The sequence below is a fragment of the Bos taurus genome, chromosome 5 (assembly GCF_002263795.3).
Source record: "Bos taurus isolate L1 Dominette 01449 registration number 42190680 breed Hereford chromosome 5, ARS-UCD2.0, whole genome shotgun sequence".
NCBI classification, from domain to species: Eukaryota; Metazoa; Chordata; class Mammalia; order Artiodactyla; family Bovidae; genus Bos; species Bos taurus.
In genome coordinates, this window is record NC_037332.1 from 102,707,369 (window position 1) to 102,721,895 (window position 14,527).

General features: G+C 45.0%; 1 pseudogene; it reads right to left on the reverse strand.

The window, feature by feature from the left end:
• The window catches only part of LOC112446751 (antigen WC1.1-like), a 33,844-nt pseudogene that overhangs the window by 1,280 nt on the left and 18,037 nt on the right, over window positions 1-14,527 (reverse strand).

Consider the following 14,527-nt stretch of genomic DNA (forward strand, 5'->3'; position numbering starts at 1 on the left):
TAAATTATCAGATGACTCACAAATTTCAATACTGCAATACATTTTTAAAATTTCTGTCTTTCATGTTCAGGGCAGCACAGAGATGTTATCAAAACACTTGTCTATTTTTGGATTTGGTAAATATGCTCAATTAATCTGTAAGCTATCTATTTCTTTTGACTACTACACAATGTTTGTGGGATTTTAGTTCCTTGACCAGGGATTGAACCCAGGCCCTAGCAGTGAAAGTGCAGAGTCCTAACCACTGGATTACCAGAAAAGCCCCTAATCTATAAATTTTAATGTAGTTATATCACAAATAAAATGAAAATTTATGTTGCACTATGGGGACATAAATGCCAAAAGTAGAGTGATTCCTCACCCCCGAGGGAGTCTGACAGCATTAAAGATGGCATATGGTTGAGAAGTGAAGTGCTAGTTACTCAGTTGTGTCTGACTCTTTGCAACGCTATGAACTGTAGCCCACCAGGCTCCTCTGTCCCTTGGATTCTCCAGGCAAGAATACTGGAGTGAGTAGACATTCCCTTCTTCAAGGGCTCTTCCTGACCCAGTGATCAAACCCAGGTCTCCTGCAATGCAGTTAGATTCTTTACCATCTGAGCCATCAGGGTGGCTCATCAAATGCATGAGATATCCATATTTTGAAACTGCAGAGAGGCTGGGCATTGAGGAGCTCAAATTCACCTTTTCCAGGACAAAGACCAAAGATTTCAGGGGATCAGCTAATCTCCCCACTCACCTGTCTGAGACCTCATCCCATCTTCCTTCTCTGGGAGCACTTCCTCCTCACTCCCCTGAGAGTCATGAGGAGCCCCAGTCACTGATACCTCTCCACCATCATCGTAATCCTCACCAAGGGCAACAGTCCTCTGATCTGGCGCTTCTGAGGGCAGAGCAAGGGTCAGATGAAACCACAGTAAGGGGGTTGGTCTGAGAAATACCTAAGATCCTTCTGACCCAGAGTTTCTGAGCTGCTAGAGGCACCAGTCACTCCTTGTTTTAAAAGATTTTTTTCTCTAAGACCATGTTTCATTTTGATGTGTCCATAAACCAAAACATGATTTTACATATCTTAATATTTCCTGTTTGAAAAATATATATTCCAAAATAACTGTCTTACCATTGAGCATTACTCAATTATTTTAACAAATTGTGCTTTACAGAAATTACTTTTAAAATCAATGTGTGCCTGTTGTGATTCTGGACACAGAGAGCCCCACCCCAATGTGAGACATCACAGAACAGTCAGAGAAAGGGAAGGACGGACCCCATCTGGACACAATGGATGCCTCTGGTCCATCAAATGAAGACTGCTCCCCTTGCATCTCGTCTCTATGAGGGAAACTCTCCTCCCCAAAGCCCAGCTGAGGTAGGTCTACCTCTATTACCTGGAGCAGATATGGAGTCATTGTTGTCCTCACCATCTGACAGGAGGCCTAAAGTGGAGACAAACATCACACAACACACAGAATGACCCTCCCCACACTCACGGGACCTGTGTTAAGACTGGGAAGGGGCAGACCTGGATCCTGCAGTGTAGATGGGGGCTGGGGGCTCATGAGGCTCTGAGAGGCCACCCTGCCACTTTGGAGAGCTGCCTCTATAAGCCTGGGGCACACCCGTGGGATCTGTGAATGCTGAGAAGATGTTCACAGCCAGTGGGAGGTGACAACCAGAGGTCCCAGGAAGGCAGGCAGAGACACCCACCTGGGCTGCCCTGAAGACCCTCCTTCTGAGTCATGAGGTAATCAGGCTCCTCATACACAGCTTCAGCAAGAGCATCTTCATAGCTGGATAAGGCTGAGAGATCCCCTAGCAGGTCAGAGATGCGGCCCCAGACACCCTGATCCAGCAGACCCACCTTCATCTCCCCTATGCTCACACAGAGGCTGCCTGGACCTCAGCATCATCTCTTACCCTGTGCACCATGTTGGCACCTTCTCCCCTCATCTGACCTGAATCCACAGCTCAGCCCTGACTCTTTCTGGTCTCACAGGAGAGGCCATGACATATGAGAGTTCACACCCCAGTCCTAAGAACCTCTGTATGTTCAGCCCTTAGAGCTCAGCACAGAGCACGTGGAGCTCTACAGACTCAAAACAGAGACCGGCCCAGGTTCCCCTCCTCACACCTGCCCCATCTCCTGCCTGCACACACTCTCCCTGGTCCCCAGTTCGCCCTGCAGCCCCCCTCTGCACTCTGCTCTCCATCTGAGCAGCTGAGTCACCAGGATGATGAGGACCAGGAAGAGAAGAGACCCCAGGATGAGGTAGAGGACCCCAGGCAGGGAGAAGATGCCAGGGAGAGGATTTGAGGCTGGTCTGGCCCCCAAGGAAAGCAGGGCAACAGGGTGTGAAGAAGGCCCTGGGCACAGAGAAACCCCCTGTACCAGCATTTCTGGGGGCTCTGGATGATGGTATCCTAGCCTCAGACACAAATATACCAATAGTGACTGGGCTCCTCCAGGTCTCATCCTGAGACAAGTCAACTCCACTCTGGCTAGTGTGGCCCCGATGCAAAGCCGGGGATTGTCAGGGAGCTGCCCTGCCGAGACAGCCTCTGAGGACCTGGCTCATCTCTTCTCCTTGGGCATCAAACAGTCCTGAGACCCGCACCTCACTGCTGAGGAGCAACACTCAGGGGGAGGTAGGAGAATGGGAGAACTTTAGAATCTGCACCACCGGAACTAGACTCTTGGATCCTGGGCCTGAGAAACATGTGGCCCTGGGAACCAAGGCAGGGGTGTTCCCCATCATAATGCCCCAGCTCCTTCCCAACAGCCAGGACTCCGTAGGCTCTTTCATCTCCGGAGTTGTCAGAGAGCCCACAGAACAGGTTACCAGAATCTGAGTATTCTCCCCTGCCCATGGATGGACCACAGTACCTGCTGTAGTCGAGGGCAATGTTGTCCTTGCACCTAAAGAGAAAAACAGGAGATTGGGTAAAGGGAATTGGCCAGATCACAGGGTAACCCATTTTTCCCTCCTGAGCCCTGAAATCACCACCTCAGTCTCCATGACATCAGTGTCCAGTCCTCCCAGCTTCACTGTGCTAGATCAGAGCCCTAGCACCCAGACACTCTCTGAACACAAACTCCCCACCACCCATGGTCCAGCCCGCTGTCCCCGTGCTGCCCCAGCTCGCCCAGGGTGGACCCCGAGTCCCTCACTCACCAGAGCACCTCACACCAGCATCCTCCTCGTGCTTGCAATCGCTCTGCCCCCAGGGCTACACAGCACAGTCCCAGAGGGAAGACTCCCGGCCCCCGCACCACACCTTGTCCAGCCAGATGCTCCCATTTCCAGGGCCAAATGCTGCAGACCGCATGGCTTCCAGGGCCTGGCCACAGCCCAGCTGCTGACACACCACCTCAGCCTCTGTCAGGCTCCAGGAGTCATCACACACGGTGCCCCCAGGAGCCGCTGTGCCAGACCTCCACCCGCCCTGAGCACTCGCTGTCTCCTCCCCTGAGCCGGAGCTTCTCTCTGTCTGAAAAGGCAGCAGCCCCTCCTGTGACTGCCCTGGTGGGAGGAAGAAGCCCCTGGAAGCCACAGGGGAGGGGGCTGACATACCTGTGCAGGGGACAGCAGTTGGACAGCTCTTTGGTCTTCTTCCTGCACACAACGGGGAAACAGTGGATCAGGGACAGCTGGGGGTGGTCCTGTCCTCACATAAGATTATCTAAGGTCTGACTCAGTGCAAATGACATGTGAAAACACAGGCTCATTATCTACTGGTCTGAGACATTCAGTGCATGTGACCATCAGTTGAAATAACTGTAACTGTTCATCATTTATTGGTCTCCACACTCCACAACAAATACAAACACACACAGACACAGGCACATAGATATTTTGTAGACTCAACTTAAAATCTTCACTTAGACTGGAAAGCATAAATCACTCTAACAACATCCTTTGGGGTTGAGACAGACACAGAAACACAGTAAGTCACCTGCACACGAGATATAGGCTTCCTCCTTTGGAGAGCAGGAACTGTATTTCCAAGGGTCAGAAGGACACTGCCAGAGAGAGGTGTCAGTTTTCTGACACTGGATTCCATCTACCCACCGGGGTCTAGAACCTTCTCTAAGGGCAACAAAAGTGTCGAGGGTTCCACTGTCCCCACAGCCAAGCTGTCTGCAGATCATAGACACAGTGACGTCATATATGGGGTTATGGCAGACACTGCCCCAGGTCCCGTTGTAGGAAACTTCCAGCCACCCAGCACACTGCTGGTCCTTGCTCACCATCCTGAGGGACAGGAACTCTAAGATTGAAAGAGAGGAGACAGGACACAGTGAGCACTCCGCTCAGGGCTCTGGGTCTTCCTGTCTCCCAGAAACTGTGACCATACATCCCTGACCCAACTGCGGAGATGCCCACTAGTTGACAAGACTATTGACAGGGTAACAGGCAGGAAGGCCAGAGGTCTCCAAAAGAGGAAATAGCCTGCAAGTATCAGACATTTTTATCTCTCTTAAGCAGCAGGAGGAAACAAACTAGTGATATTTTTTCCATCTCTATACAAATTTAAAAGGGGGTTTCTCTTAAAATACTGTATTGCCATAAGGACACCTGGTTTTGCCTGAAGTTCTCAAACCTAGAGATAACCAATGCCTTTTTCTTATGGAAATGTTTTTCTTAAGCTTGCAGATGACACCACCCTTATGGCAGACAGTGAAGAGGAACTAAAAAGCTTCTTGATGAAAGTGAAAGTGGAGAGTGAAAAAGTTGGCTTAAAGCTCAACATTCAGAAAATGAAGGTCATGGCATCTGGTCCCATCACTTCATGGGAAATAGATGAGGAAACAGTGGAAACAGTATCAGACTTTATTTTTGGGGGGCTCCAAAATCACTACAGATTGTGACTGCAGCCATGAAATTAAAAGACGCTTACTCCTTGGAAGGAAAGTTATGACCAACCTAGATAGCATATTCAAAAGCAGAGACATTACTTTGCTAACAAGGGTCCATCTACTCAAGGCTATGGTTTTTCCTGTGGTGATGTATGGATGTGAGAGTTGGACTCTGAAGAAGGCTGAGTGCCGAAGAATTGATGCTTTTGAACTGTGGTGTTGGAGAAGACCTTTGAAAGTCCCTTGGACTGCAAGGAGATCCAACCAGTCCATTCTGAAGATCAGCCCTGGGATTTCTTTGGAAGGAATGATGCTGAAGCTGAAACTCCAATACTTTGGCCACCTCATGTGAAGAGTTGACTCACTGGAAAAGACTGATGCTGGGAGGGATTGGGGGCAAGAGGAGAAGGGGACGACAGAGGATGAGATGGCTGGATGGCATCACTGACTCGATGGACGTGAGTCTCAGTGAACTCTGGGAGTTGGTGATGGACAGGGAGGCCTGGCGTGCTGCGATTAATGGGGTCACAAAGAGTCGGACATGACTGAGCAACTGAACTGAACTGATGCTAATATACTATGCATTTACCCCAAGCTCTGTCTTCAAGTTGGTTCCGCCTCTTGGCTCAGAACCTACTTGACAAACCAGTACGTTATACTCAGGTATTGTTCCCCTAATCTATGTAAATGAAACTATTTGTATGGTGGTCTGCCCTTCTTCAAGATTCAAGTTAATCATTTTATGGCCCAGGATAAGCCATTTGGTGCCAAGATTATCCCAAAATGCATCTTATGGGTGAGGGGCCTGGTGCCATTCTGAATTTTAAGACATTCCTTTCTTTCTTTAACAGACTGCTAGTGACTATGTAACATCCAGCTGAAGACTAGCAGAGGGGTACTATTTCTGCCCCCTTCTGATGCCTATGTCAGAAGCTTTCTCTATCTCCTTTATACTTTAATAAAACTTTATTACACAAAAGCTCTGAATGACCAAGCCTCGTCTCTGGCCCCAGATTGAATTCTCCTCCAGGGGCCAAGAATCCCGGCATCTTTGCATGATTCAACAACAACCTTTCACTATCATTGCTTCACTTCTACCTGACTTTGTCCATTTGTGTCTGTCTTTCTATTTCTACCACGATGATGTAGTGGATACAAACAGAGAAAGACCTACCAGGGCACCTGTGGGATGGAGAACTGACTCCTGCCTCCTGAAAACAAACTCTTAAAATGGTTTGTGAATGGAATGTGATGTGGGTATTTGGGGAGGAATGCAAAATAACGGAGCCACAAATGTCCACATACCAATCCTTAGTACCTGTGAATATGTACCTGACCTAGCAAAAGGAACTTTACAGATGTAACAAACTTAAGGACCTTGGGATGTTTAGACCCCAGTTTAAACACCTCCTTAGCCGCACTATCCTAGAAATGGACAACCCTTCCCATTTCCAGTCAGAGGGAAATGTAAGTGAGGAAGAATGGTCAGAAGAAGCGCTGTTGTTGAAGAAGTAAGACCCAAGCCAAGGAATGAGACCACACAGAAACCAGGAAAGGCTGGGAAAGGGGTCCTCCAGGAAGAACACAGCCCTGTGGACACTGGGATGTTGGCCCACAGAGATCCTCATCAGACTCCTAGCATACAGAACTGAACAGAGTAAGTCTGTACTTTCATTACATCATCCACAGGATCTCCAGACTGTCCTACCACAGTAGGGAGAGCCCTGCTTTAACGTGGAAACTGTCAGAAACGGCTCTGCCAGGAAACACTGCTGAGAAAAAAGGACCACAGTCTCAGCTGCTGCAGTAGGAAGTGAAAGCACCTCGTCTTCACGTCTGCTGGAAACACAGGCCCCATGGGAGGAAGCCTCCTTCTCTAGTCCTTTCAGCATCTCTCCTTCAGGGCTCAGATCCCCGTCCTCCAGAGCCCCACCCCTCCCCCAAAGTGTGGACAGTGTGAAGTGCTGACCTCAGCAGATGACCCCCGCGTCCTCCTTGTGTCTGCAGTCATGCCGCCCCCAGCCCTGGGAAGGACACCTCCACACATGGGACTCCTTTCCTGTGCACTTCAGGTCGTCCAGCCAGATGGGCCCTGATTCTGCCCCAAAGTGAGCAGACCTCGTGGCATTGAGGGCTTGTCCACAGCCCAGCTGCCTACATACCACGCGGGCATCGTCCAGGTCCCAGCCGTCATCAGAGATGGTGCCCCAGGAGGCCTGGTCAAGGATCTCCACTCTCCCGGCACAGTGACCACCCCCATCAACCAGGCGGAGCTGTCTGCTGTCTGAGGAGAGAGAAATGGGAAAATGGGGTGGTGACGGGGGGTGAGGGGGGTGAGGGGACAGTGGGTAAGAAGGGTCTTCTGTCCTGTGGGACCCTCACCTGAGCAGTAGGGGGCGCTCTCCTCTGAGGCTTCAGAGCCTGCTGGTTCGGACACAGAGTCATTGCACTGGGGAAGCACCTGGGTCTGGTTTCCTGCAGAGACACCAATGATCAGAGGGCTGGGAGGGTTAACGTAAAGAAAACTAAATTAAGGTTAAAAAATGACCTAGCAGTGGAGCCTGAAATGAAAGCTGTGGCATATCAGTAAAGTTATCATAACTTTAGTATCCACTTTCTCTATGGAGAATTCTGCTTCTGACAGTGCCATAATTTGGGTTTAAGCCAAGTGTTGCACTAAGAATGAGTTGAATAAGGTGTGTTACTCCTAAATCTATCCCTAAGTAGAAGCAGCAAAACAAAATCCTTTCTGAAGAATTTCTACAATTTTTCATCTTCAATGTCTATCATTTAAACAAATACAAAAAGAGATTTCTCGGAAACTCAAGAGGCAAAAGGAAACATCGGAAAGAATATCCCAGGGTATCCAGCTATTAGAGTTACCAGACAGAGAATTTATTTGATTTTGTTAATTTATTATTTTTATTACTGGAAGATAATTGCTTTACAATGTTGTGTTAGTTTCTGCTGTACAACAATGTGAATCAGCCAAAAGTATACATATATACGCACCCCCTGAAGCCTCCCTCCCTCCCCATCCACCATCCCACCCTTTTAGGTCATCACAGAGCATCTAGCTGAGCTCCCTGTGCTATATAGCAGCTTCCTGCTACCATCTGTTTCACATGTGACAGTGTATACATGTCAGTGCTACTCTCTCAATTCATCCTGGCCTCTCCTAACCACCACAGTGTGTTCCCATCTGTTCTCTAGGTCTTCATCTCTATTTCTGCCCTGAAAATAGGTTCACCTGTACCCTTTTTCTAGATTCCATTGACAGAGAATTTAAACAGCCATGATTAAAATGCTCATAAAATTAACTCACAAGATATGTATCTTGGAAAGGAAATGATTACAAAAACAAAAATTCTAGAGATAAAAAACTTAATAGCTGGAATTAAGAACTAGAGAACAAGTGTATCTCAGTGGTAGATCAGCATAAGGTAGAAAGAGTACAATGGAAGATCAGAGGACAAATATTTCTCTATTTAGAAATGCTGGTCACATGGTAAGTGTCCCAGTTATAGTGCTGTAAAACAAATTCCCCCCAAAACTTAGCAACTAAAGCAAAACATATATACTTCAGTTTGCTTATGATTTCCTGGGTGTAATCTGAGAAAGACTCAACTTGGCAGTTCTGTCTTGGGGTTTTTCATGTGGTTGCACTTACATGTCATCTGGGGCTGAAGTTTGCTGAGACTTGACTGAACTGTGGTTAATAACTGTGGAAATTCCCTGAAGTATTTTAGGGATAAAGGGACATCATGTCTGCAACCTAATTCAGAAAGAGTTTACATATTTAGGGACAAATGGAAAAGGAGGGGGACAGACAGAAAAAGAGAGGGAGACAAACAGAGAGATAAAGATAAAAGCAAAATAGGACTTGCAATTCAAGATGGCAGAGTAGAAAGAATGAATATGAAATAGAAAAAGTGAAACATACTAGATAAAAGTAAAAGATCATGTTTCACTTTTTCTATTTCATATTCAGTGCTCCCATTTCATTTAGTTTATATTCTCCAATTTCTCCATCTCTTTTTTTTATGTTCTTACTCAAGCCTTTATCAAGTGTAGTAGAAAAGCTTTTGTACACATGTATAATTATGTATAATATGTATATTTTAGAAAACATAAATTTTTGCCTAACTAAAAAGTTTATGACATTTTGATTCCACTTGTTTGACTTAGTATGACTAGAATGCTAGATTTCTAATTTAAAAATAGATATGCAACAAGTAACAGTGGTTTACTGTACAGCATAGGGAACTATAGTCAATATCTTGTAATAACCTATGATGGAAAATAATTTCAAAAATAATAATGTGTATTTGTGTAACTGAATCACTTTGCTGTGCACCTGAAACATTGTAAGTCAACTACACTTCAATAAAAAATATATATTTAAAATATATGTATTTTTTAAAAAGATTAAAGCAAAATACTAATATTGGGAAATCCAGGTAAACATCATCTGGGAATTTTTTTTTTTTTTTTCCCAAATAGTTTGGGATTTTTTTTTTAACTTTACAAAATTGTATTAGTTTTGCCAGATATCGAAATGAATCCACCACAGGTATACATGTGTTCCCCATCCTGAACCCTCCTCCTTCCTCCCTCCCCATACCATCCCTCTGGGTCGTCCCAGTGCACCAGCCCCAAGCATCCAGTATCGTGCATCAAATTTAGACTGGCAACTCATTTCATACATGATATTATACATGTTTCAATGCCATTCTCCCAAATCTTCCCACCCTCTCCCTCTCCCACAGAGTCCATAAGACTGTTCTATACATCAGTGTCTCTTTTGCTGTCTCATACACAGGGTTATTGTTACCATCTTTCTAAAATCCATATATATGTGTTAGTATACTGTATTGGTGTTTTTCTTTCTGGCTTACTTCACTCTGTATAATAGGCTCCAGTTTCATATTCTTACAACTTTTCTGTAAGTCTCAAAAAAAATATTAAAAGGTGAAACAAGTCCAAAAAATTCATTCTTAGGACACTTTTACACACAAAAAAATATGAATAGCATCAAAAACAAAATGCCTAAGAGAAAACCTAGTAGAAGATGGGCAAAACCTCTGAGAGAAATTCAAGACCTAACTGAATGGAGGGATATATGATGTCAATGAATTGGGAGACTCAAAATTGTTAATCATCCTCAAATTTATACATAGATTCAATCTAGTCACAATCAAAATACATTTAGGGTTTTTTTGGGGGGGAGGTGAAAAGTGACAAGCTGATTCCAAAACTTATACAAAATCCAAAAGGCCTAGAAAGACCAACACAGTTGGCAAGAAAAGAAACAGTGTTAGAGGAGTTAATAAAAAGTAACACTCATAAATTAAAATCATTCAGACAGTGTAAAGATACAATACTTAAGAAATACAGTATTGGTGCCAGGACAGACAAATAATACAATGGAACAGAGTAGACTGTCATAAAGGACAGACACATATGCCCTTCTGCTTATGACAAAGGTGACACTGCAATGGGAAAAGAGCCTGTTCAGTAAAGGATTCTGAGTCAGTTGGATGTCCATATGAATCCTGGAGAAGGAAATGGCAACCTGACCCTTGTCTTACACAGATATCAATCCCAGAAGAAATGTACAATTATATGCAAGAGAAAGTAATTAAATTGCTATAATATTTCACCACGGAATATCTACCTTTTGAGACACAGATGCAAGAACAGACATTTGGACTCACTGGGAGGAGTTGTTGTTCAGTCGCTCAGTCATGTCTGATTCTTTGCGACTTCACGGACTGCAGCACACCAGTCTTCCCTGTGGTTCACCATCTCCCAGAGCTTGCTCAAACTCATGTCCACTGAGTCAGGGATGCTATCCAACCATCTAAACCTCTGTCGTCCCCTTCTTCTCCTGCTTTCACTCTTTCCCAGCATAAGGGTCTTTTCTAATGAGCCAGCTCTTCGAATCAGGTGGCCAAAGTATAGGAGCTTTAGCTTTAGCATCCATCCTTCTAATGAATATTCAGGACTGATTTCCTTTAGGATTGATGGGTTTGATCTCCTTGCAGTCCAGGGGACTCTCAAGAGATTTCTCCAACACCAGAGCTCAAAAGCATCAATTCTTCAGCATTCAGTCTTCTTTATGGTCCAACTCTCACATCCATACATGACTACTGGAAAAACCATAGCCTTGACTAGACAGACCTTTGTTGGCAAAGTAATGTCTCTGCTTTTCAATATGCTATCTATGTTGGTCATAACTTTCCTTCCAAGGAGTAAGTGTCTTTTAATTTCATGGCTGCAGTCACCATCTGCAGTGATTTTGGAGCCCCCCAAAATAAAGTCTGACACAGTTTCCACTGTTTCCCCATCTATTTGCCATGAAGTGATGGGACCAAATGCCATAATCTTCATTTTTTGAATGTTGAGTTTTAAGCCAACTTTTTCACTCTCCTCTGTCACCTTCATCAGGAGGCTCTTTAGTTCCTCTTCACATTCTGCCATAAATGTGGTGTCATCTGCACATCTGAGGTTACTGATATTTCTCCTGGAAATCTTGATTCCAGCTTATGCTTCACCCAGCCTGTCATTTCTCATGATATACTCTGCATATAAGTTAAATAAGCAGGGTGACAATATATGGCCTTGGCACACTCCTTTCCCAATTTGGAACCAGTCCATTGATCCATATCCTGTGGTCACTGCTGAGTTTTCCATATTTTATGGCATATTGAGTGCAGTATTTTCACAGCATCATGTTTTAGGATTTGAAATAGCTCAGCTAGAATTCCATCTAGCTTTGTTGGTAGTGATGCTTTCTAAAGCCCATTTGACTTTGTACTCCAAGATGTCTGGCTCAAGGTGAGTGATTATCTGAGTTATTAAGATTATCTGGGTCATTAAGATTTTTTGTGTAGCTCTTCTGTATATTCTTGCCACCTCTTCTTAATATCCTCTGGTCTGTTAGGTCCATATTATTTCTGTCCTATATTGTGCCCATCTTTGCATGAAATGTTCGCTTGGTATCTCTAATTTTCTAGAAGAGATCTCTAGTCTTCCCCATTCTATTGTTTTCCTCAATTTCTTTGCATTCTTCACTTAGGATGGCTTTCTTATCTCTCCTGGATATACCTTGGACCTCTGCATTCATATGGGTATACCTTTCCTTTTCTCCCTTGCTTTTCACTTCTATTCTTTTTTTTTTTTTTTTTAAATAAAAATTTTAACTCGTGGTCCGCGGCGGCTCTGGCCCAGACCGCGACCCCCACGGAACAAAAACGCACTCCCCAGCCGTCTCCTTTCTCTCATCCACTTCTATTCTTTTCTCAGCTATTTGTAAGGCCTCCTCAGACAGCCACTTTGCCTTTTTGCATTTCTTTTTCTTGGGGATGGTTTTGACCACCACCTTCTGTACAATGTCATGAACCTCTATCCATAGTCCTTCAGGCACTCTATCAGATCTAATCTCTTGAATCTATTTGTTAACGGGGGGATGATTTGAGAGAATACCATTGAAACATAATCATTACCATATGCAAAATAGATAGACATTGAGAGTTTGATGTATAATGCAGGGCTCCCAAATCTGGTGATCTGTGACAATCTGGAGGGATGGGGTGGGGAGGAAGATGGGAGGAGGGTACAGGATGGAGGGGACAAATGGATGCCTATGGCCGATCCATACTGATGTATGGTGAAAACCATCACAATACTATAAAGTAGTTATCCTCCAATTAAAATAAATAAATTTTAAAAAGAGAAATTACCTTTTTAAGCCAGTTTTCCCTCACCATCTGCTCTTAGGGACATTTCACTCCAGGAGCATCCTAAGTACCAGTAGCCTTTCCCTCTCTCTTACCTGAGCAGATCACAGAGGCTGTGTTGCCACGGGAAAAGTCAGGATGACTCAGAGCAGTCACAGGGCAACTCCACAGGAAGGACTCAGCCCCTGAGCAGTGAAATCGGGCTGTTGATATCCTATCACCTCCTTCCACCAAGTGTGATCCTCCGGGGGTGGAGATGGCCACTCCACAGCCAGGCTGACGACAGACAACATTGGCATTGGCCAAACTCCAGTGGGAGGCACAGAGCACTCTCCATTGTCCAGAAATCTTCATCTCCACCTGCCCCTCACACTGAGAGGAGCCGTTTGTCATGAGCCGGACTTCTGAATATGCTGGATATGAGATAACAGAATTTCAGAAACATCTCATGATTTCTCACCTGAACAGAATGTGCAGAGAGGTTAGTCCTGACCTACATCTCACCTGAAAGGACAAGCTGAACAGCTCCACTGTGGTGACAAGTGCCCTCTGGACAGGGCACTCTGGGGCAGGACCAGAGCTTAGGCTCCTCCCCCTCACACCTGAACTCTTCAGCCCAGACCCGGCCATCTGACTCTCTGAAGAGCTCATGTCCCAGGACAGACACAGCCTTGCCACACCCCAGCTCTGCACAGATGACTTGGGCAGTGGGGAGTGTGAAGTTTCCATCAGACACTGGGATCCAGTCTTCTCCAGAATAAACTTCTACTCACCCAGAGCAGGGTCCATCTGCTCCAACCAGACGCACAAATCCTGAGAGAAACAAATAAATAAACCCACTGCATGTTCATGATCCTGGCTTGGCAACTGGAAACATGTCACAGGCAATGGTGTGAAAGCTTTTATTTTCCAGGACTGAGGCATGAAGAGAAAATTTGACAGTGTCAGAATTGCATTTTCATGGGCGAGTTTTGGAAGAGAAATCCAGAAGGATTTGCAGAGTCAGTTTGGAATGGCTGAATTCCGAAAACCTATATTTGATGTTGGTTAGGATGTGAATTCCTCATTTAAGGGTCTGGAAACTATAGGGCCCAAGGAAACTGCACTGCAATGGGCATCAGACTTGGGTGCAGAACTGAACTAACCCAGAGTGAAATAGGTCCTTGGGATTCAAGAGTTTAGAGAACTGAGATCCAGACAAGGTTAGAAGGCCATCCTGACATTTCTGGGGCTAGAAGTCCAGCCGGATTTTTCTCAGGAGTCAGTACTCAAGTCACTGATACAAGGGAAATCAACTGAGAGATCTGAGTGCAGGTCAATCTATAAACAGACTTATGACTCATGGAAGGAAAGCTAGATATTATAAGAAGTCTACTTCTTATGTTTCCCATGTATTTCTCATAATCTCTGATGGTGAAAAATTCCAAGAATTTCTTATCCAACTTGAATTGTGAAAAGAAATTGTCCACAGATGAGTTTGAATATGAAGAAAGGTCAGAGTCATAGGAGAAAGGGTTGGTCCTAGCCATCTTTCAAGAAAGCCTAGGATTTACCAATGAACCCAGGAGAGAATGAGTTCTCAGTGGGACTATACAAGATGACTAACTGTGTTGATTAGTTCATATTACTGGTTTTCTTCCAACACATGAGAATCTTAGCAAATGCTATGGAGTGGAGGTAATTTAATGTTTTTAAATTCTATCTATATGCTAAATGGTGCTTCCCAGGTGGCACTAGTGGTAAAGAAGCCCCCTGCCAATGCACAAGTTCAATCCCTGGGAGGAGGGCATAGCAACCCACTCCAGTATTCTGTCCTGGAGAATCCCATGGATGAGGGAGCCTGAAGGGCTACAGTTCATAGAGTCACAAACAGTCAGACATGACTGAAGAGACCTAGCATGCACTCATATGCTAACTGCAAACTACT